Genomic DNA, 23043 nt, shown 5'->3' with positions numbered 1-23043 from the left:
GCGTTTTCCATGCGTTTCTTATGCAATTTTGTTTTTTTGCGATGTGTAAGCAAATTTTTGTTTTTCACCACATGCGTTTTCCATGCGTTTTTTATGCAATTTTTTTTTTTTTGCGATGTGTAAGCAAATTTTTGTTTTTCACCACATGCGTTTTTCGGGCATGACCACACATGGCGGAATTCCTCCGCAACTGTCCGCATCAATGCCGCACAGAATCTGCGTTGCAGATTCTGCAGCGGATCTGCACAAAATGTGCAGAAAATTGATGCGGACTGGCCGCTGCGGACTGCAGGAAAAGTGCTTCTCTTCTCCCTATTCAGTGCAGGATAGAGAGAAGGGACAGCACTTTCCCTAGTGAAAGTAAAAGAATTTCATACTTACCGCCCGTTGTCTTGGTGACGCGTCCCTCTTTCGGCATCCAGCCCGACCTCCCTGGATGACGCTCCAGTCCATGTGACCGCTGCAGCCTGTGCTTGGCCTGTGATTGGCTGCAGCCGTCACTTACACTGAAACGTCATCCTGGGAGGCCGGACTGGAGACAGACGCAGGGAGTTCTCGGTAAGTATGAACTTATATTTTTTTTTACAGATACATGTATATTGAGATCGGTAGTCACTGTCCCGGGTGCAGAAACAGTTACTGCCGATCGCGTAACTCTTTCAGCACCCTGGACAGTGACTATTTACAGACGTCTCCTAGCAACGCTCCCGTCATTACGGGAGCCCCATTGACTTCCTCAGTCTGGCTGTAGACCTAGAAATACATAGGTCCAGCCAGAATGAAGAAATGTCAAGTTAAAAAAGCAAGACGTATCCGCAGCACACATGACATGTGCATGACAGCTGCGGACTTCATTGCGGAACTTTGAATCTCCATTGAAGTCAATGGAGAAATTCCGCCATGAGTCCGCCACTGCTCCGCAACAGACAGAGCATGCTGCGGACACCAAATTCCGCTCCGCAGCCTATGCTCCGCAGCGGAATTGTACGCATCGTGTAAACGAACACTGCTAATTTAAAGTGAAAGTCAATGGAGAAACGGCTCCGCTGCGGATTAACGCTGCGGAGTGTCCGCAGCGGAATTTAAGTGGAATTCCGCCATGTGTGAACCCGCCCTTCATGTTTTTCATGCGTTTTTCATGCGTTTTCCATGCGTTTCTTATGCAATTTTGTTTTTTTGCGATGTGTAAGCAAATTTTAGTTTTTCACCACATGCGTTTTCCATGCGTTTTTTATGCAATTTTTTTTTTTTTGCGATGTGTAAGCAAATTTTTGTTTTTCACCACATGCGTTTTTCATGTTTTTCATGCGTTTTCCATGCGTTTCTTATGCAATTTTGTTTTTTTGCGATGTGTAAGCAAATTTTTGTTTTTCACCACATGCGTTTTCATGCTTTTTTTAAATGCGTTTTTCATGCGTTTTTCATGTGTTTTTCATGTGTTTTTCATGCGTTTTCCATGCGTTTTTTATGCAATTTTTTTTATACAATTTTTTTTTTGCGATTTGTAAGCAAATTTTTGTTTTTCACCACATGCGTTTTTCATGTTTTTCATGCGTTTTTCATGCGTTTTCCATGCGTTTCTTATGCAATTTTGTTTTTTTGCGATGTGTAAGCAAATTTTTGTTTTTCACCACATGCGTTTTTCATGCTTTTTTTTTAAATGCGTTTTTCATGCGTTTTTCATGCGTTTTATGTGATTTTTAAGCAAATTATTTTTTTGCACGACATGCGTTTTTCATGCGTTTTTTTATTTGTTTTTCATGCGTTTTATGTGATTTTTAAACAAATTCTTGTCTTGCACCACATGCGTTTTTCATGCGTTTACCATGCGTTTCTTATGCAATTTTGTTTTTTTGCGATGTGTAAGCAAATTTTAGTTTTTCACCACATGCGTTTTCCATGCGTTTTTTATGCAATTTTTTTTTTTTTGCGATTTGTAAGCAAATTTTTGTTTTTCACCACATGCGTTTGTCATGTTTTTCATGCGTTTTTCATGCGTTTTCCATGCGTTTCTTATGCAATTTTGTTTTTTTTTGCGATGTGTAAGCAAATTTTTGTTTTTCACCACATGCGTTTTTCATGCTTTTTTTTTAATGCGTTTTTCATGCGTTTTTCATGCGTTTTATGTGATTTTTTAAGCAAATTATTTTTTTGCACGACATGCGTTTTTCATGCGTTTTTTATTTGTTTTTCTAGCGTTTTATGTGATTTTTAAACAAATTCTTGTCTTGCACCACATGCGTTTTTCATGCGCTTTCCATGCGTTTCTTATGCAATTTTGTTTTTTTGCGATGTGTAAGCAAATTTTTGTTTTTCACCACATGCGTTTTTCATGCTTTTTTTTAATGCGTTTTTCATGCGGTTTTCATGTGTTTTTCATGTGTTTTTCATGCGTTTTCCATGCGTTTTTTATGCAATTTTTTTTATACAATTTTTTTTTTGCGATTTGTAAGCAAATTTTTGTTTTTCACCACATGCGTTTTTCATGTTTTTCATGCGTTTTTCATGCGTTTTCCATGCGTTTTCCATGCGTTTTCCATGCGTTTCTTATGCAATTTTGTTTTTTTGCGATGTGTAAGCAAATTTTTGTTTTTCACCACATGCGTTTTTCATGCTTTTTTTTAAATGCGTTTTTCATGCGTTTTTCATGCGTTTTATGTGATTTTTAAGCAAATTATTTTTTTGCACGACATGCGTTTTTCATGCGTTTTCCATGCGTTTCTTATGCAATTTTGTTTTTTTGCGATGTGTAAGCAAATTTTTGTTTTTCACCACATGCGTTTTTCATGCTTTTTTTAAATGCGTTTTTCATGCGTTTTTCACGTGTTTTTCATGTGTTTTTCATGCGTTTTCCATGCGTTTTTTATGCAATTTTTTTTATACAATTTTTTTTTTGCGATTTGTAAGCAAATTTTTGTTTTTCACCACATGCGTTTTTCATGTTTTTCATGCGTTTTTCATGCGTTTTCCATGCGTTTCTTATGCAATTTTGTTTTTTTGCGATGTGTAAGCAAATTTTTGTTTTTCACCACATGCGTTTTTCATGCTTTTTTTTAATGCGTTTTTCATGCGTTTTTCATGTGTTTTTCATGTGTTTTTCATGCGTTTTCCATGCGTTTTTTATGTGTTTTTCATGCGTTTTATGTGATTTTTAAACAAATTCTTGTCTTGCACCACATGCGTTTTTCATGCGTTTTTCATGCGTTTCTTATGCAATTTTGTTTTTTTGCGATGTGTAAGCAAATTTTTGTTTTTCACCACATGCATTTTTCATGCTTTTTTTTAAATGCGTTTTTCATGCGTTTTTCATGCGTTTTATGTGATTTTTAAGCAAATTATTTTTTTGCACGACATGCGTTTTTCATGCGTTTTCCATGCGTTTCTTATGCAATTTTGTTTTTTTGCGATGTGTAAGCAAATTTTAGTTTTTCACCACATGCGTTTTCCATGCGTTTTTTATGCAATTTTTTTTTTTTTTGCGATGTGTAAGCAAATTTTTGTTTTTCACCACATGCGTTTTTCATGTTTTTCATGCGTTTTTCATGCGTTTTCCATGCGTTTCTTATGCAATTTTGTTTTTTTGCGATGTGTAAGCAAATTTTTGTTTTTCACCACATGCGTTTTTCATGCTTTTTTTAAATGCGTTTTTCATGCGTTTTTCATGTGTTTTTCATGTGTTTTTCATGCGTTTTCCATGCGTTTTTTATGCAATTTTTTTTCTACAATTTTTTTTTGCGATTTGTAAGCAAATTTTTGTTTTTCACCACATGCGTTTTTCATGTTTTTCATGCGTTTTTCATGCGTTTTCCATGCGTTTCTTATGCAATTTTGTTTTTTTGCGATGTGTAAGCAAATTTTTGTTTTTCACCACATGCGTTTTTCATGCTTTTTTTTTAATGCGTTTTTCATGCGTTTTTCATGCGTTTTATGTGATTTTTAAGCAAATTATTTTTTTGCACGACATGCGTTTTTCATGCGTTTTTTATTTGTTTTTCTAGCGTTTTATGTGATTTTTAAACAAATTCTTGTCTTGCACCACATGCGTTTTTCATGCGCTTTCCATGCGTTTCTTATGCAATTTTGTTTTTTTGCGATGTGTAAGCAAATTTTTGTTTTTCACCACATGCGTTTTTCATGCTTTTTTTTAATGCGTTTTTCATGCGGTTTTCATGTGTTTTTCATGTGTTTTTCATGCGTTTTCCATGCGTTTTTTATGCAATTTTTTTTATACAATTTTTTTTTTGCGATTTGTAAGCAAATTTTTGTTTTTCACCACATGCGTTTTTCATGTTTTTCATGCGTTTTCCATGCGTTTTCCATGCGTTTTCCATGCGTTTCTTATGCAATTTTGTTTTTTTGCGATGTGTAAGCAAATTTTTGTTTTTCACCACATGCGTTTTTCATGCTTTTTTTTAAATGCGTTTTTCATGCGTTTTTCATGCGTTTTATGTGATTTTTAAGCAAATTATTTTTTTGCACGACATGCGTTTTTCATGCGTTTTCCATGCGTTTCTTATGCAATTTTGTTTTTTTGCGATGTGTAAGCAAATTTTTGTTTTTCACCACATGCGTTTTTCATGCTTTTTTTAAATGCGTTTTTCATGCGTTTTTCACGTGTTTTTCATGTGTTTTTCATGCGTTTTCCATGCGTTTTTTATGCAATTTTTTTATACAATTTTTTTTTTGCGATTTGTAAGCAAATTTTTGTTTTTCACCACATGCGTTTTTCATGTTTTTCATGCGTTTTTCATGCGTTTTCCATGCGTTTCTTATGCAATTTTGTTTTTTTGCGATGTGTAAGCAAATTTTTGTTTTTCACCACATGCGTTTTTCATGCTTTTTTTTAATGCGTTTTTCATGCGTTTTTCATGTGTTTTTCATGTGTTTTTCATGTGTTTTTCATGCGTTTTCCATGCGTTTTTTATGTGTTTTTCATGCGTTTTATGTGATTTTTAAACAAATTCTTGTCTTGCACCACATGCGTTTTTCATGCGTTTTTCATGCGTTTCTTATGCAATTTTGTTTTTTTGCGATGTGTAAGCAAATTTTTGTTTTTCACCACATGCATTTTTCATGCTTTTTTTTAAATGCGTTTTTCATGCGTTTTTCATGCGTTTTATGTGATTTTTAAGCAAATTATTTTTTTGCACGACATGCGTTTTTCATGCGTTTTCCATGCGTTTCTTATGCAATTTTGTTTTTTTGCGATGTGTAAGCAAATTTTAGTTTTTCACCACATGCGTTTTCCATGCGTTTTTCATGCGTTTTTTATTTGTTTTTCTAGCGTTTTATGTGATTTTTAAACAAATTCTTGTCTTGCACCACATGCGTTTTTCATGCGCTTTCCATGCGTTTCTTATGCAATTTTGTTTTTTTGCGATGTGTAAGCAAATTTTTGTTTTTCACCACATGCGTTTTTCATGCTTTTTTTTAATGCGTTTTTCATGCGGTTTTCATGTGTTTTTCATGTGTTTTTCATGCGTTTTCCATGCGTTTTTAATGCAATTTTTTTTATACAATTTTTTTTTTGCGATTTGTAAGCAAATTTTTGTTTTTCACCACATGCGTTTTTCATGCGTTTTCCATGCGTTTTCCATGCGTTTCTTATGCAATTTTGTTTTTTTGCGATGTGTAAGCAAATTTTTGTTTTTCACCACATGCGTTTTTCATGCTTTTTTTTAAATGCGTTTTTCATGCGTTTTTCATGCGTTTTATGTGATTTTTAAGCAAATTATTTTTTTGCACGACATGCGTTTTTCATGCGTTTTCCATGCGTTTCTTATGCAATTTTGTTTTTTTGCGATGTGTAAGCAAATTTTTGTTTTTCACCACATGCGTTTTCCATGCGTTTTTTATGCAATTTTTTTTTTTTTGCGATGTGTAAGCAAATTTTTGTTTTTCACCACATGCGTTTTTCGGGCATGACCACACATGGCGGAATTCCTCCGCAACTGTCCGCATCAATGCCGCACAGAATCTGCGTTGCAGATTCTGCAGCGGATCTGCACAAAATGTGCAGAAAATTGATGCGGACTGGCCGCTGCGGACTGCAGGAAAAGTGCTTCTCTTCTCCCTATTCAGTGCAGGATAGAGAGAAGGGACAGCACTTTCCCTAGTGAAAGTAAAAGAATTTCATACTTACCGCCCGTTGTCTTGGTGACGCGTCCCTCTTTCGGCATCCAGCCCGACCTCCCTGGATGACGCTCCAGTCCATGTGACCGCTGCAGCCTGTGCTTGGCCTGTGATTGGCTGCAGCCGTCACTTACACTGAAACGTCATCCTGGGAGGCCGGACTGGAGACAGACGCAGGGAGTTCTCGGTAAGTATGAACTTATATTTTTTTTTACAGATACATGTATATTGAGATCGGTAGTCACTGTCCCGGGTGCAGAAACAGTTACTGCCGATCGCGTAACTCTTTCAGCACCCTGGACAGTGACTATTTACAGACGTCTCCTAGCAACGCTCCCGTCATTACGGGAGCCCCATTGACTTCCTCAGTCTGGCTGTAGACCTAGAAATACATAGGTCCAGCCAGAATGAAGAAATGTCAAGTTAAAAAAGCAAGACGTATCCGCAGCACACATGACATGTGCATGACAGCTGCGGACTTCATTGCGGAACTTTGAATCTCCATTGAAGTCAATGGAGAAATTCCGCCATGAGTCCGCCACTGCTCCGCAACAGACAGAGCATGCTGCGGACACCAAATTCCGCTCCGCAGCCTATGCTCCGCAGCGGAATTGTACGCATCGTGTAAACGAACACTGCTAATTTAAAGTGAAAGTCAATGGAGAAACGGCTCCGCTGCGGATTAACGCTGCGGAGTGTCCGCAGCGGAATTTAAGTGGAATTCCGCCATGTGTGAACCCGCCCTTCATGTTTTTCATGCGTTTTTCATGCGTTTTCCATGCGTTTCTTATGCAATTTTGTTTTTTTGCGATGTGTAAGCAAATTTTAGTTTTTCACCACATGCGTTTTCCATGCGTTTTTTATGCAATTTTTTTTTTTTTGCGATGTGTAAGCAAATTTTTGTTTTTCACCACATGCGTTTTTCATGTTTTTCATGCGTTTTCCATGCGTTTCTTATGCAATTTTGTTTTTTTGCGATGTGTAAGCAAATTTTTGTTTTTCACCACATGCGTTTTCATGCTTTTTTTAAATGCGTTTTTCATGCGTTTTTCATGTGTTTTTCATGTGTTTTTCATGCGTTTTCCATGCGTTTTTTATGCAATTTTTTTTATACAATTTTTTTTTTGCGATTTGTAAGCAAATTTTTGTTTTTCACCACATGCGTTTTTCATGTTTTTCATGCGTTTTTCATGCGTTTTCCATGCGTTTCTTATGCAATTTTGTTTTTTTGCGATGTGTAAGCAAATTTTTGTTTTTCACCACATGCGTTTTTCATGCTTTTTTTTAAATGCGTTTTTCATGCGTTTTTCATGCGTTTTATGTGATTTTTAAGCAAATTATTTTTTTGCACGACATGCGTTTTTCATGCGTTTTTTTATTTGTTTTTCATGCGTTTTATGTGATTTTTAAACAAATTCTTGTCTTGCACCACATGCGTTTTTCATGCGTTTACCATGCGTTTCTTATGCAATTTTGTTTTTTTGCGATGTGTAAGCAAATTTTAGTTTTTCACCACATGCGTTTTCCATGCGTTTTTTATGCAATTTTTTTTTTTTTGCGATTTGTAAGCAAATTTTTGTTTTTCACCACATGCGTTTGTCATGTTTTTCATGCGTTTTTCATGCGTTTTCCATGCGTTTCTTATGCAATTTTGTTTTTTTTTGCGATGTGTAAGCAAATTTTTGTTTTTCACCACATGCGTTTTTCATGCTTTTTTTTTAATGCGTTTTTCATGCGTTTTTCATGCGTTTTATGTGATTTTTTAAGCAAATTATTTTTTTGCACGACATGCGTTTTTCATGCGTTTTTTATTTGTTTTTCTAGCGTTTTATGTGATTTTTAAACAAATTCTTGTCTTGCACCACATGCGTTTTTCATGCGCTTTCCATGCGTTTCTTATGCAATTTTGTTTTTTTGCGATGTGTAAGCAAATTTTTGTTTTTCACCACATGCGTTTTTCATGCTTTTTTTTAATGCGTTTTTCATGCGGTTTTCATGTGTTTTTCATGTGTTTTTCATGCGTTTTCCATGCGTTTTTTATGCAATTTTTTTTATACAATTTTTTTTTTGCGATTTGTAAGCAAATTTTTGTTTTTCACCACATGCGTTTTTCATGTTTTTCATGCGTTTTTCATGCGTTTTCCATGCGTTTTCCATGCGTTTTCCATGCGTTTCTTATGCAATTTTGTTTTTTTGCGATGTGTAAGCAAATTTTTGTTTTTCACCACATGCGTTTTTCATGCTTTTTTTTAAATGCGTTTTTCATGCGTTTTTCATGCGTTTTATGTGATTTTTAAGCAAATTATTTTTTTGCACGACATGCGTTTTTCATGCGTTTTCCATGCGTTTCTTATGCAATTTTGTTTTTTTGCGATGTGTAAGCAAATTTTTGTTTTTCACCACATGCGTTTTTCATGCTTTTTTTAAATGCGTTTTTCATGCGTTTTTCACGTGTTTTTCATGTGTTTTTCATGCGTTTTCCATGCGTTTTTTATGCAATTTTTTTTATACAATTTTTTTTTTGCGATTTGTAAGCAAATTTTTGTTTTTCACCACATGCGTTTTTCATGTTTTTCATGCGTTTTTCATGCGTTTTCCATGCGTTTCTTATGCAATTTTGTTTTTTTGCGATGTGTAAGCAAATTTTTGTTTTTCACCACATGCGTTTTTCATGCTTTTTTTAATGCGTTTTTCATGCGTTTTTCATGTGTTTTTCATGTGTTTTTCATGCGTTTTCCATGCGTTTTTTATGTGTTTTTCATGCGTTTTATGTGATTTTTAAACAAATTCTTGTCTTGCACCACATGCGTTTTTCATGCGTTTTTCATGCGTTTCTTATGCAATTTTGTTTTTTTGCGATGTGTAAGCAAATTTTTGTTTTTCACCACATGCATTTTTCATGCTTTTTTTTAAATGCGTTTTTCATGCGTTTTTCATGCGTTTTATGTGATTTTTAAGCAAATTATTTTTTTGCACGACATGCGTTTTTCATGCGTTTTCCATGCGTTTCTTATGCAATTTTGTTTTTTTGCGATGTGTAAGCAAATTTTAGTTTTTCACCACATGCGTTTTCCATGCGTTTTTTATGCAATTTTTTTTTTTTTTGCGATGTGTAAGCAAATTTTTGTTTTTCACCACATGCGTTTTTCATGTTTTTCATGCGTTTTTCATGCGTTTTCCATGCGTTTCTTATGCAATTTTGTTTTTTTGCGATGTGTAAGCAAATTTTTGTTTTTCACCACATGCGTTTTTCATGCTTTTTTTAAATGCGTTTTTCATGCGTTTTTCATGTGTTTTTCATGTGTTTTTCATGCGTTTTCCATGCGTTTTTTATGCAATTTTTTTTCTACAATTTTTTTTTGCGATTTGTAAGCAAATTTTTGTTTTTCACCACATGCGTTTTTCATGTTTTTCATGCGTTTTTCATGCGTTTTCCATGCGTTTCTTATGCAATTTTGTTTTTTTGCGATGTGTAAGCAAATTTTTGTTTTTCACCACATGCGTTTTTCATGCTTTTTTTTAAATGCGTTTTCATGCGTTTTTCATGCGTTTTATGTGATTTTTAAGCAAATTATTTTTTTGCACGACATGCGTTTTTCATGCGTTTTTTTATTTGTTTTTCATGCGTTTTATGTGATTTTTAAACAAATTCTTGTCTTGCACCACATGCGTTTTTCATGCGTTTTCCATGCGTTTCTTATGCAATTTTGTTTTTTTGCGATGTGTAAGCAAATTTTTGTTTTTCACCACATGCGTTTTCCATGCGTTTTTTATGCAATTTTTTTTTTTTGCGATGTGTAAGCAAATTTTTGTTTTTCACCACATGCGTTTTTCATGTTTTTCATGCGTTTTTCATGCGTTTTCCATGCGTTTCTTATGCAATTTTGTTTTTTTGCGATGTGTAAGCAAATTTTTGTTTTTCACCACATGCGTTTTTCATGCTTTTTTTAAATGCGTTTTTCATGCGTTTTTCATGTGTTTTTCATGTGTTTTTCATGCGTTTTCCATGCGTTTTTTATGCAATTTTTTTATACAATTTTTTTTTTGCGATTTGTAAGCAAATTTTTGTTTTTCACCACATGCGTTTTTCATGTTTTTCATGCGTTTTTCATGCGTTTTCCATGCGTTTCTTATGCAATTTTGTTTTTTTGCGATGTGTAAGCAAATTTTTGTTTTTCACCACATGCGTTTTTCATGCTTTTTTTTTAATGCGTTTGGGCATGACCACACATGGCGGAATTCCTCCGCAACTGTCCGCATCAATGCCGCACAGAATCTGCGTTGCAGATTCTGCAGCGGATCTGCACAAAATGTGCAGAAAATTGATGCGGACTGGCCGCTGCGGACTGCAGGAAAAGTGATTCTCTTCTCCCTATTCAGTGCAGGATAGAGAGAAGGGACAGCACTTTCCCTAGTGAAAGTAAAAGAATTTCATACTTACCGGCCGTTGTCTTGGTGACGCGTCCCTCTTTCGGCATCCAGCCCGACCTCCCTGGATGACGCGCCAGTCCATGTGACCGCTGCAGCCTGTGCTTTGCCTGTGATTGGCTGCAGCCGTCACTTACACTGAAACGTCATCCTGGGAGGCCGGACTGGAGACAGACGCAGGGAGTTCTCGGTAAGTATGAACTTATATGTTTTTTTACAGATACATGTATATTGGGATCGGTAGTCACTGTCCCGGGTGCAGAAACAGTTACTGCCGATCGCTTAACTCTTTCAGCACCCTGGACAGTGACTATTTACAGACGTCTCCTAGCAACGCTCCCGTCATTACGGGAGCCCCATTGACTTCCTCAGTCTGGCTGTAGACCTAGAAATACATAGGTCCAGCCAGAATGAAGAAATGTCAAGTTAAAAAAGCAAGACGTATCCGCAGCACACATGACATGTGCATGACAGCTGCGGACTTCATTGCGGAACTTTGAATCTCCATTGAAGTCAATGGAGAAATTCCGCCATGAGTCCGCCACTGCTCCGCAACAGACAGAGCATGCTGCGGACACCAAATTCCGCTCCGCAGCCTATGCTCCGCAGCGGAATTGTACGCATCGTGTAAACGAACACTGCTAATTTAAAGTGAAAGTCAATGGAGAAACGGCTCCGCTGCGGATTAACGCTGCGGAGTGTCCGCAGCGGAATTTAAGTGAAATTCCGCTATGTGTGAACCCGCCCTTTTTCATGCGTTTTTCATGTGTTTTTCATGTGTTTTTCATGTGTTTTTCATGCGTTTTCCATGCGTTTTTTATGTGTTTTATGTGATTTTTAAACAAATTCTTGTCTTGCACCACATGCGTTTTTCATGCGTTTTCCATGCGTTTCTTATGCAATTTTGTTTTTTTTTGCGATGTGTAAGCAAATTTTTGTTTTTCACCACATGCCTTTTTCATGCTTTTTTTTTAATGCGATTTTCATGTGTTTTTCATGTGTTTTTCATGCGTTTTCCATGCGTTTTCCATGCGTTTTTATGTGTTTTTCATGCGTTTTATGTGATTTTTAAACAAATTCTTGTCTTGCACCACATGCGTTTTTCATGCGTTTTCCATGCGTTTCTTATGCAATTTTGTTTTTTTGCGATGTGTAAGCAAATTTTAGTTTTTCACCACATGCGTTTTCCATGCGTTTTTTATGCAATTTTTTTTTTTTGCGATGTCTAAGCAAATTTTTGTTTTTCACCACATGCGTTTTTCATGCTTTTTTTTTAAATGCGTTTTTCATGCATTTTTCATGCGTTTTATGTGATTTTTAAGCAAATTATTTTTTTGCACGACATGCGTTTTTCATGCGTTTTCCATGCGTTTCTTATGCAATTTTGTTTTTTTGCGATGTGTAAGCAAATTTTTGTTTTTCACCACATGCGTTTTTCATGCTTTTTTTAAATGCGTTTTTCATGCGTTTTTCATGTGTTTTTCATGTGTTTTTCATGCGTTTTCCATGCGTTTTTTCTGCAATTTTTTTTATACAATTTTTTTTTTGCGATTTGTAAGCAAATTTTTGTTCTTCACCACATGCGTTTTTCATGTTTTTCATGCGTTTTTCATGCGTTTTCCATGCGTTTCTTATGCAATTTTGTTTTTTTGCGATGTGTAAGCAAATTTTTGTTTTTCACCACATGCGTTTTTCATGTTTTTTTTTTAATGCGTTTTTCATGCGTTTTTCATGCGTTTTATGTGATTTTTAAGCAAATTATTTTTTTGCACGACATGCGTTTTTCATGCGTTTTTTATTTGTTTTTCATGCGTTTTATGTGATTTTTAAACAAATTCTTGTCTTTCACCACATGCGTTTTTCATGCGTTTTCCATGCGTTTCTTATGCAATTTTGTTTTTTTGCGATGTGTAAGCAAATTTTTGTTTTTCACCACATGCGTTTTTCATGCTTTTTTTTTTAATGCGTTTTTCATGCGTTTTTCATGCGTTTTATGTGATTTTTAAGCAAATTATTTTTTTGCACGACATGCGTTTTTCATGCGTTTTTTATTTGTTTTTCATGCGTTTTATGTGATTTTTAAACAAATTCTTGTCTTGCACCACATGCGTTTTTCATGCGTTTTCCATGCGTTTTTTATGCAATTTTTTTTATACAATTTTTTTTTTGCGATTTGTAAGCAAATTTTTGTTTTTCACCACATGCGTTTTTCATGCGTTTTCCATGCGTTTTTTATGCAATTTTTTTTTGCGATGTGTAAGCAAATTTTTGATTTTCACCACATGCATTTTTCATGCTTTTTTTTAAATGCGTTTTTCATGCTTTTTTCATGCGTTTTATGTGATTTTTAAGCAAATTATTTTTCTGCACCACATGCGTTTTTCATGCATTTTTCATGTGTTTTTCATGCGTTTTCATTCGTTTTTCATGCGTTTTCCATGCGTTTTTTATGCAATTTTTTTTATACAATTTTTTTTTTGCGATTTGTAAGCAAATTTTTGTTTTTCACCACATGCGTTTTTCATGTGTTTTCCATGCGTTTTTATGCAATTATTTTTTTTTTGCGATGTGTAAGCAAATTTTTGTTTTTCACCACATGCGTTTTTCATGCTTTTTCCATGCGTTTTTTATGCAATTTTTTTTTTGCGATGTGTAAGCAAATTTTTGTTTGTTTTTCATGGTTTTTTTAATGCGTTTTCCATGCGTTTTTTATGCATTTTTGTTTTTTTTTGCGATGTGTAAGCATATTTTGGTTTTTTACCACATGCGTTTTTCATGCTTTTTTTAATGCGTTTTTCATGCGTTTTATGTGATTTTTAAGCAAATTATTTTTTTGCACCACATGCGTTTTTCATGTGTTTTTTTATGTGTTTTTCATGCGTTTTATGTGATTTTTAAGCAAATTCTTGTCTTGCACCACATGCGTTTTTCATGCGTTTTTCATGCGTTTTCCATACGTTTTTTCTACAATTTTTTTATTTTTGCGAAGTGTAAGCAAATTTTTGTTTTTCACCACATGCATTTTTCATGCTTTTTTAAATGCGTTTTTCATGTGTTTTATGTGATTTTTAAGCAAATTATTTTTTTGCACCACATGCATTTTTCATGTGTTTTTCATGCGTTTTTCATGCGTTTTCCATGCGTTTTTTATACAATTTTTTTTTGCGATGTGTAAGCAAATTTTTGTTTTTCACCACATGCGTTTTTCATGCTTTTTTTATGTGTTTTTCATGCGTTTTTTATGCAAATTTTTTTTATACCATTTTTTTTTTGCGATTTGAAAGCAAATTTTTGTTTTTCACCACATGCGTTTTTCACGTTTTTCATGCGTTTTTCATGCGTTTTCCATGCGTTTTTTATGCAATTTTTTTTTGCAAAGTGTAAGCACATTTTTGTTTTTCACCACATGCGTTTTTCATGCTTTTTTAATGCGTTTTATATGATTTTTAAGCAAATTATTTTTTTGCACCACATGCGTTTTTCATGCATTTTTCATGTTTTTTTCATGCGTTTTTCATGCGTTTTTATGCAATTTTTTTTATACAATTTTTTTTTTGCGATTTGTAAGCAAACTTTTGTTTTTCACCACATGCGTTTTTCATGTTTTTCATGCGTTTTTCATGCGTTTTTATGCAATTTTTTTTATACAATTTTTTTTTTGCGATGTGTAAGCAAATTTTTGTTTTTCACCACATGCGTTTTTCATGCGTTTTCCATGCGTTTTTTATGCAATTTTTTTTTTGCGATTTGTAAGCAAATTTTTGTTTTTCACCACATGCGTTTTTCATGCTTTTTTTAATGCGTTTTTCATGCGTTTTATGTGATTTTTAAGCAAATTATTTTTTTGCACCACATGCGTTTTTCATGCATTTTTCATGTGTTTTTTATGCGTTTTTCATGCGTTTTCCATGCGTTTTTATGGAATTTTTTTATACAATTTTTTTTTTTCGATTTGTAAGCAAATTTTTGTTTTTCACCACATGCGTTTTTCATGCTTTTTTTAATGCGTTTTTCATGCGTTTTATGTGATTTTTAAGCAAATTATTTTTTTGCACCACATGCGTTTTTCATGCATTTTTCATGTGTTTTTTATGCGTTTTTCATGCGTTTTCCATGCGTTTTTATGGAATTTTTTTTATGCAATTTTTTTTTTTTTGCGATGTGTAAGCAATTTTTGGTTTTTCACCACATGCGTTTTTCATGCTTTTTTAGGGCATGACCACACATGGCGGAATTCCTCCGCAACTGTCCGCATCAATGCCGCACCTAATCCAGGTTGCGGATTACGGCTGCGGATCTGCACAAAATGTGCAGAAAATTGATGCGGACTAGCTGCTGCGGACTGCGGGAAAAGTGCTTCCCTTCTCCCTATCAGTGCAGGATAGAGAGAAGGGACAGCACTTTCCCTAGTGAAAGTAAAAGAAATTCATACTTACCGCCCGTTGTCTTGATGACGCGTCCCTCCTTCGGCATCCAGCCCGACCTCCCTGGATGACGCGCCAGTCCATGTGACCGCTGCAGCCTGTGCTTGGCCTGTGATTGGCTGCAGCCGTCACTTACACTGAAACGTCATCCTGGGAGGCCGGACTGGAGACAGAAAGGGCGGGTTCACACATAGCGGAATTTCACTTAAATTCCGCTGCGGACACTCCGCAGCGTTAATCCGCAGCGGAGCCGTTTCTCCATTGACTTTCACTTTAATTTAGCAGTGTTCGTTTACACGATGCGTACAATTCCGCTGCGGAGCATAGGCTGCGGAGCGGAATTTGGTGTCCGCAGCATGCTCTGTCTGTTGCGGAGCAGTGGCGGACTGGTTGCGGACTCATGGCGGAATTTCTCCATTGACTTCAATGGAGAATCAAAATTCCGCAATGAAGTCCGCAGATCTTATGTGTGCTGCGGAGCGTATTGTTTTTACTACCATGACATTTCTTCATTCTGGCTGGACCTATGTATTTCTAGGTCTACAGCCAGACTGAGGAAGTCAATGGGGCTCCCGTAATGACGGGAGCGTTGCTAGGAGACGTCAGTAAATAGTCACTGTCCAGGGTGCTGAAAGAGTTAAGCGATCGGCAGTAACTGTTTCTGCACCCGGGACAGTGACTACCGATCCCAATATACATGTATCTGTAAAAAAAAATGAAGTTCGTACTTACCGAGAACTCCCTGTTTCTGTCTCCAGTCCGGCCTCCCAGGATGACGTTTCAGTGTAAGTGACGGCTGCAGCCAATCACAGGCCAAGCACAGGCTGCAGCGGTCACATGGACTGGCGCGTCATCCAGGGAGGTCGGGCTGGATGCCGAAGGAGGGACGCGTCATAAAGACAACGGGCGGTAAGTATGAATTTCTTTTACTTTCACTAGGGAAAGTGCTGTCCCTTCTCTCTATCCTGCACTGATATGGAGAAGGGAAGCACTTTTCCCGCAGTCCGCAGCAGCTAGTCCGCATCAATTTTCTGCACATTTTGTGCAGATCCGCAGCCGTAATCCGCAACCCGGATTAGGTGCGGCATTGATGCGGACAGTTGCGGAGGAATTCCGCCATGTGTGGTCATGCCCTTATGTGATTTTTAAGCAAATTCTTATTTTGCACCACATGCGTTTTTCATGTATTTGTATGCTCTTTTGATGCGTTTTCCATGCATTTTTTTATGAGATTTTTTTTCATGCGTTTTTTTAATGCGTTTTTCATGCATTTTTCATGCGTTTTTATGTGATTTTTGAGCAAATTCTTGTTTTGCACCACATGCGTTTTTCATGCATTTTTCATGCATTTTTCATGCGTTTTTCATGTTTTTTTATGTGATTTTTAAGCAAATTCTTTTTTTGCACCACATGCATTTTTCATGCGTTTTTCATGCGTTTTTATGTGATTTTTAAGCAAATTCTTGTCTTGCACCACATGCGTTTTTCATGCGTTTCATGCGTGTTTCATGCGTTTTTAAATGCTTTTTTATGTGATTTTTAAGCAAATTCTTTTTTTGCACCACATGCGTTTTTCATGCGTTTTTTATGTGTTTTTCATGCGTTTTATGTGATTTTTAAGCAAATTCTTGTCTTGCACCACATGCGTTTTTCATGCATTTTCCATGCGTTTTTGATGCAATTTTTTATTATGCAATTTTTTTTTTTTTCGATTTGTAAGCAAATTTTTGTTTTTCACCACATGCGTTTTTCATGCTTTTTTTTAATGCGTTTTTCATGCGTTTTATGTGATTTTTAAGCAAATTCTTGTTTTGCACCACATGCGTTTTTCATGAGTTTTTCATGTGTTTTTCATGCGTTTTATGTGATTTTTAAGAAAATTCTTGTTTTGCACCACATGCGTTTTTCATGAGTTTTTCATGTGTTTTTCATGCGTTTTATGTGATTTTTAAGCAAATTCTTGTTTTGCACCACATGCGTTTTTCATGCATTTTTCATGCATTTTTCATGCGTTTTTCATGTTTTTTTATGTGATTTTTAAGCAAATTCTTTTTTTGCACCACATGCATTTTTCATGCGTTTTTCATGCGTTTTTATGTGATTTTTAAGCAAATTCTTGTCTTGCACCACATGCGTTTTTCATGCGTTTCATGCGTGTTTCATGCGTTTTTAAATGCTTTTTTATGTGATTTTTAAGCAAATTCTTTTTTTGCACCACATGCGTTTTTCATGCGTTTTTTATGTGTTTTTCATGCGTTTTATGTGATTTTTAAGCAAATTCTTGTCTTGCACCACATGCGTTTTTCATGCATTTTCCATGCGTTTTTGATGCAATTTTTTATTATGCAATTTTTTTTTTTTTCGATTTGTAAGCAAATTTTTGTTTTTCACCACATGCGTTTTTCATGCTTTTTTTTAATGCGTTTTTCATGCGTTTTATGTGATTTTTAAGCAAATTCTTGTTTTGCACCACATGCGTTTTTCATGAGTTTTTCATGTGTTTTTCATGCGTTTTATGTGATTTTTAAGCAAATTCTTGTTTTGCACCACATGCGTTTTTCATGAGTTTTTCATGTGTTTTTCATGCGTTTTATGTGATTTTTAAGCAAATTCTTGTTTTGCACCACATGCGTTTTTCATGCATTTTTCATGCGTTTTTCATGTTTTTTTTATGTGATTTTTAAGCAAATTCTTTTTTTGCACCACATGCGTTTTTCATGCGTTTTTCATGCGTTTTTCTGTGATTTTTAAGCAAATTCTTGTCTTGCACCACATGCGTTTTTCATGCATTTTCCATGCGTTTTTTTATGCAATTTTTTATTATGCAATTTTTTTTTTTTGCGATTTGTAAGCAAATTTTTGTTTTTTACCACATGCGTTTTTCATGCTTTTTTAATGCATTTTCATGCTTTTTTAATGCGTTTTTATGTGATCTTTAAGCAAATTCTTGTTTTGCACCACATGCGTTTTTCATGCATTTTTCATGCATTTTTCATGCGTTTTTCATGTTTTTTTATGTGATTTTTAATCAAATTCTTTTTTTGCACCTCATGCATTTTTGATGTTTTTTTTATGTGTTTTTGATGCGTTTTCCATGCGTTTTTAATGCGTTTTTAATGCGATTTTTTAAATGCGATTTGTAAGCAAATTATTGTTTTTCACCAGATGCGTTTTTCATGTTTTTTTAATGCGTTTTTCATGCTTTTGTTATGCGTTTTGTTATGCGATTTTTTTATGAGATTTGTAAGCAAATTCTTGTTTTTCACCACAAGCGTTTTTCATGCTTTTTTAATGCGTTTTTCATGCGTTTTTCATGCATTTTTATGTGATTTTTAAGCAAATTCTTATTTTGCACCACATGCGTTTTTCATGCGCTTTTATGTAATTTTTAAGCAAATTCTTTTTTTGCACCACATGCGTTTTTCATGTATTTGTATGCTCTTTTGATGCGTTTTCCATGCATTTTTTTATGAGATTTTTTTTCATGCGTTTTTTTAATGCGTTTTTTTTTAAGCTATTTTTTTTATGCGATTTGTAAGCAAATTATTGTTTTTCACCACATGCATTTTTCATGTTTTTTTAATGTGTTTTTCATGCTTTTTTCATGCGTTTTTATGTGATTTTTGAGCAAATTCTTGTTTTGCACCACATGCGTTTTTCATGCATTTTTCATGCATTTTTCATGCGTTTTTCATGTTTTTTTATGTGATTTTTAAGCAAATTCTTTTTTACACCACATGCATTTTTCATGCGTTTTTCATGCGTTTTTATGTGATTTTTAAGCAAATTCTTTTTTTGCACCACATGCGTTTTCATGCGTTTTTTTATGTGTTTTTCATGCGTTTTATGTGATTTTTAAGCAAATTCTTGTCTTGCACCACATGCGTTTTTCATGCATTTTCCATGCGTTTTTTGATGCAATTTTTTATTATGCAATTATTTTTTTTTTGCGATTTGTAAGCAAATTTTTGTTTTTCACCACATGCGTTTTTCATGCTTTTTTTTAATGCGTTTTTCATGCATTTTTCATGCGCTTTATGTGATTTTTAAGCAAATTCTTGTTTTGCACCACATGCGTTTTTCATGCGTTTTTCATGTGTTTTTCATGCGTTTTATGTGATTTTTAAGCAAATTCTTGTTTTGCACCACATGCGTTTTTCATGCGTTTTTCATGCGTTTTTCTGTGATTTTTAAGCAAATTCCTGTCTTGCACCACATGCGTTTTTCATGCATTTTCCATGCGTTTTTTTATGCAATTTTTTATTATGCAATTTATTTTTTTTGCGATTTGTAAGCAAATTTTTGTTTTTTTACCACATGCGTTTTTCATGCTTTTTTAATGCATTTTTCATGCTTTTTTAATGCGTTTTTATGTGATTTTTAAGCAAATTCTTGTTTTGCACCACATGCGTTTTTCATGCATTTTTCATGCATTTTTCATGCGTTTTTCATGTTTTTTTATGTGATTTTTAAGCAAATTCTTTTTTTGCACCACATGCATTTTTGATGTTTTTTTTATGCGTTTTTGATGCGTTATCCATGCGTTTTTAATGCGTTTTTTTATGCGATTTTTTTAAATGCGATTTGTAAGCAAATTATTGTTTTTCACCAGATGCGTTTTTCATGTTTTTTTAATGCGTTTTTCATGCTTTTGTTATGCGTTTTGTTATGCGATTTTTTTATGAGATTTGTAAGCAAATTCTTGTTTTTCACCACAAGCGTTTTTCATGCTTTTTTAATGCGTTTTTCATGCGTTTTTCATGCGTTTTTATGTGATTTTTAAGCAAATTCTTATTTTGCACCACATGCGTTTTTCATGCGCTTTTATGTGATTTTTAAGCAAATTCTTTTTTTGCACCACATGCGTTTTTCATGTATTTGTATGCTCTTTTGATGCGTTTTCCATGCATTTTTTTATGAGATTTTTTTTCATGCGTTTTTTTAATGCGTTTTTTTTTATGCGATTTTTTTTAATGCGATTTGTAAGCAAATTATTGTTTTTCACCACATGCATTTTTCATGTTTTTTTAATGTGTTTTTCATGCTTTTTTCATGCGTTTTTATGTGATTTTTGAGCAAATTCTTGTTTTGCACCACATGCGTTTTTCATGCATTTTTCATGCATTTTTCATGCGTTTTTCATGTTTTTTTATGTGATTTTTAAGCAAATTCTTTTTTTGCACCACATGCATTTTTCATGCGTTTTTCATGCGTTTTTATGTGATTTTTAAGCAAATTCTTGTCTTGCACCACATGCGTTTTTCATGCGTTTCATGCGTGTTTCATGCATTTTTAAATGCTTTTTTATGTGATTTTTAAGCAAATTCTTTTTTTGCACCACATGCGTTTTTCATGTTTTTTTTATGCGTTTTCCATGCGTTTTTAATGCGTTTTTTTAATGCGATTTTTTAAATGCGATTTGTAAACAAATTATTGTTTTCACCAGATGCGTTTTTCATGCTTTTTTCAAGTGTTTTTTATGCGTTTTTTATTCGTTTTTTTTCATGCGATTTGTAAGCTGAATGTGCCTGCTCTCGTCAGATCGCAAAAGTTACACAGCTTAAGGCCTCGCTAGTACTAGTGTGGGAGACTGTCTGGGAATCCGTGGTGCAGTTGCCTTTTTATTATGTCGTTTAGATTTTGTTTCACAATCGATTGAAAAGGACTATGGATTAAAGCATTTAGGCTGGGTTCACACGTGGCGGAATTTCACTTAAATTCCGCTGCGGACACTCCGCAGCGTTAATCCGCAGCGGAGCCGTTTCTGCATTGACTTCCACTTCTATTTAGAAGTGTTCGTTTAGACGATGCGTAACATTCCGCTGCGGAGCATAGGCTGCGGAGCGGAATTTGGTGTCCGCAGCATGCTCTGTCTGTTGCGGAGCAGTGGCGGACTCATGGCGGAATTTCTCCATTGACTTCAATGGAGATTCTAAATTCCGCAATGAAGTCCGCAGCTGTCATGCACATGTTATGTGTGCTGCGGATACGTCTTGCTTTTTTGCCATGACATTTCTTCATTCTGGCTGGACCTATGTATTTCTAGGTCTACAGCCAGACTGAGGAAGTCAATGGGGCTCCCGTAATGACGGGAGCGTTGCTAGGAGACGTCTGTAAATAGTCACTGTCCAGGGTGCTGAAAGAGTTAAGCGATCGGCAGTAACTGTTTCTGCACCCTGGACAGTGACTACCGATCCAAATATACAGCTATCTGTAAAAAAATATAAGTTCATACTTACCGAGAACTCCCTGCTTCTGTCTCCAGTACGGCCTCCCAGGATGACGTTTCAGTCTAAGTGACGGCTGCAGCCAATCACAGGCCAAGCACAGGCTGCAGCGGTCACATGGACTGGCGCGTCATCCAGGGAGGTCGGGCTGGATGCCGAAAGAGGGACGCGTCACCAAGACAACGGCCGGTAAGTATGAAATTCGTTTACTTTCACTAGGGAAAGTGCTGTCCCTTCTCTCTATCCTGCACTGAATAGGGAGAAGGGAAGCACTTTTCCCGCAGTCCGCAGCAGCTAGTCCGCATCAATTTACTGCACATTTTGTGCAGATCCGCAGCAGAATCTGCAACGCAGATTCTGTGCGGCATTGATGCGGACAGTTGCGGAGGAAATCCGCCACGTGTGGTCATGCCCTTAATGTTAATGGCCATTCTTAGCTGAATGTGCATTCTCTCGTCAGATCGCAGAAGTTACACATCTTAAGGCCTCGCTAGTACCAGTGTGGGAGACTGTCTGCGAATCCGTGGTGTGGTTTACTTTTTATTATGTCGTTTAGATTTTGTTTCACAATCGATTAAAAAGGACTATGGATTAAAGCATTTAATGACAATGGCCATTCTTAGCTGAATGTTCCTGCTCTCGTCAGATCGCAGAAGTTACACAGCATAAACCTTTGCTAGTACCAATGTGGGAGACTGGCTGGGAATCCATGGTGCGGTTGACTTTTTATTATGTCGTTTAGATTTTGTTTCACAATCGCTAAAAAAGGATTATGGATTAAAGCATTTAATGTCAATGGCCATTCTAAAATGAATGTGCCTGCGCTCGTCAGATCGCAGAAGTTACACAGCTTAAGGCCTCGCTAGTACCAGTGTGGGAGATTGTCTGGGAATCCATGGTGCGGTTGACTTTTTATTATTTCGTTTAGATTATGTTTCACAATCGATTAAAAAGGACAATGGACTAAAGCATTTAATGTCAATGGTCATTCTAAGCTGAATGTGCCTGCTCTCGTCAGGTTGCAGAAGTTACACAGCTTAAGGCCTCGCTAGTGCCAGTGTGGGAGACTGTCTTGGACTTTGTGGTGCGGTTGACTTTTTATTATGTCGTTTAGATTTTGTTTCACAATCGATTAAAAAGGACTATGGATTAAAGCATTTAATGTCAATGGCCATTCTAAGCTGAATGTGCCTGCTCTCGTCAAGTTACACAGCTTAAGGTCTCGCTAGTACCAGTGTGGGAGACTGTCTGGGAATCCGTGGTGCGGTTGACTTTTTATTATGTCGTTAAGATTTTGTTTCACAATCGATTAAAAAGGACTATGGATTAAAGCATTTAATGTCAATGGCCATTCTAAGCTGAATATGCCTGCTCTCTTCAGATCGCAGAAGTTACACAGCTTAAGTCCTCGCTAGTACAAGTATTGGAGACTGTCTGGGAATCCGTGGTGCGGTTGACTTTTTATTATGTCGTTTAGATTTTGTTTCACAATCGATTAAAAAGGACTATGGATTAAAGTTTTTAATGTCATTGGCCATTCTAAGCTGAATGTGCCTGCTCTCATCAGATCGCAGATGTTGCACAGTTTAAGTCCTCGCTAGTACCAGTGTGGGAGACTGTCTGGGAATCTGTGGTGCGGTTTACTTTTTATTATGTCGTTTAGATTTTGCTTCACAATCGATTAAAAAGGACTATGGATTAAAGCATTTAATGGCAATGGCCGTTCTAAGCTAAATGTGCCTGCTCTCGTCAGATCGCAGAGGTTACACAGCTTAAGTCCTCACTAGTACCAGTGTGGGAGACTGTCTGGGAATCCGTGGTGCGGTTGACTT

The 23043-nt window shown here is 35.7% G+C and overlaps 1 pseudogene; it reads left to right on the top strand.

Annotated features, from left to right (window-relative positions):
- Positions 1-22551: 22551 nt before the first annotated feature.
- Positions 22552-22670, top strand: LOC142706683 (5S ribosomal RNA; annotated as a pseudogene).
- Positions 22671-23043: the final 373 nt, after the last annotated feature.

The sequence above is a fragment of the Rhinoderma darwinii genome, chromosome 1 (assembly GCF_050947455.1).
Source record: "Rhinoderma darwinii isolate aRhiDar2 chromosome 1, aRhiDar2.hap1, whole genome shotgun sequence".
Taxonomy (NCBI): domain Eukaryota; kingdom Metazoa; phylum Chordata; class Amphibia; order Anura; family Rhinodermatidae; genus Rhinoderma; species Rhinoderma darwinii.
This window is presented reverse-complemented; position numbering and strand designations above follow the sequence as displayed.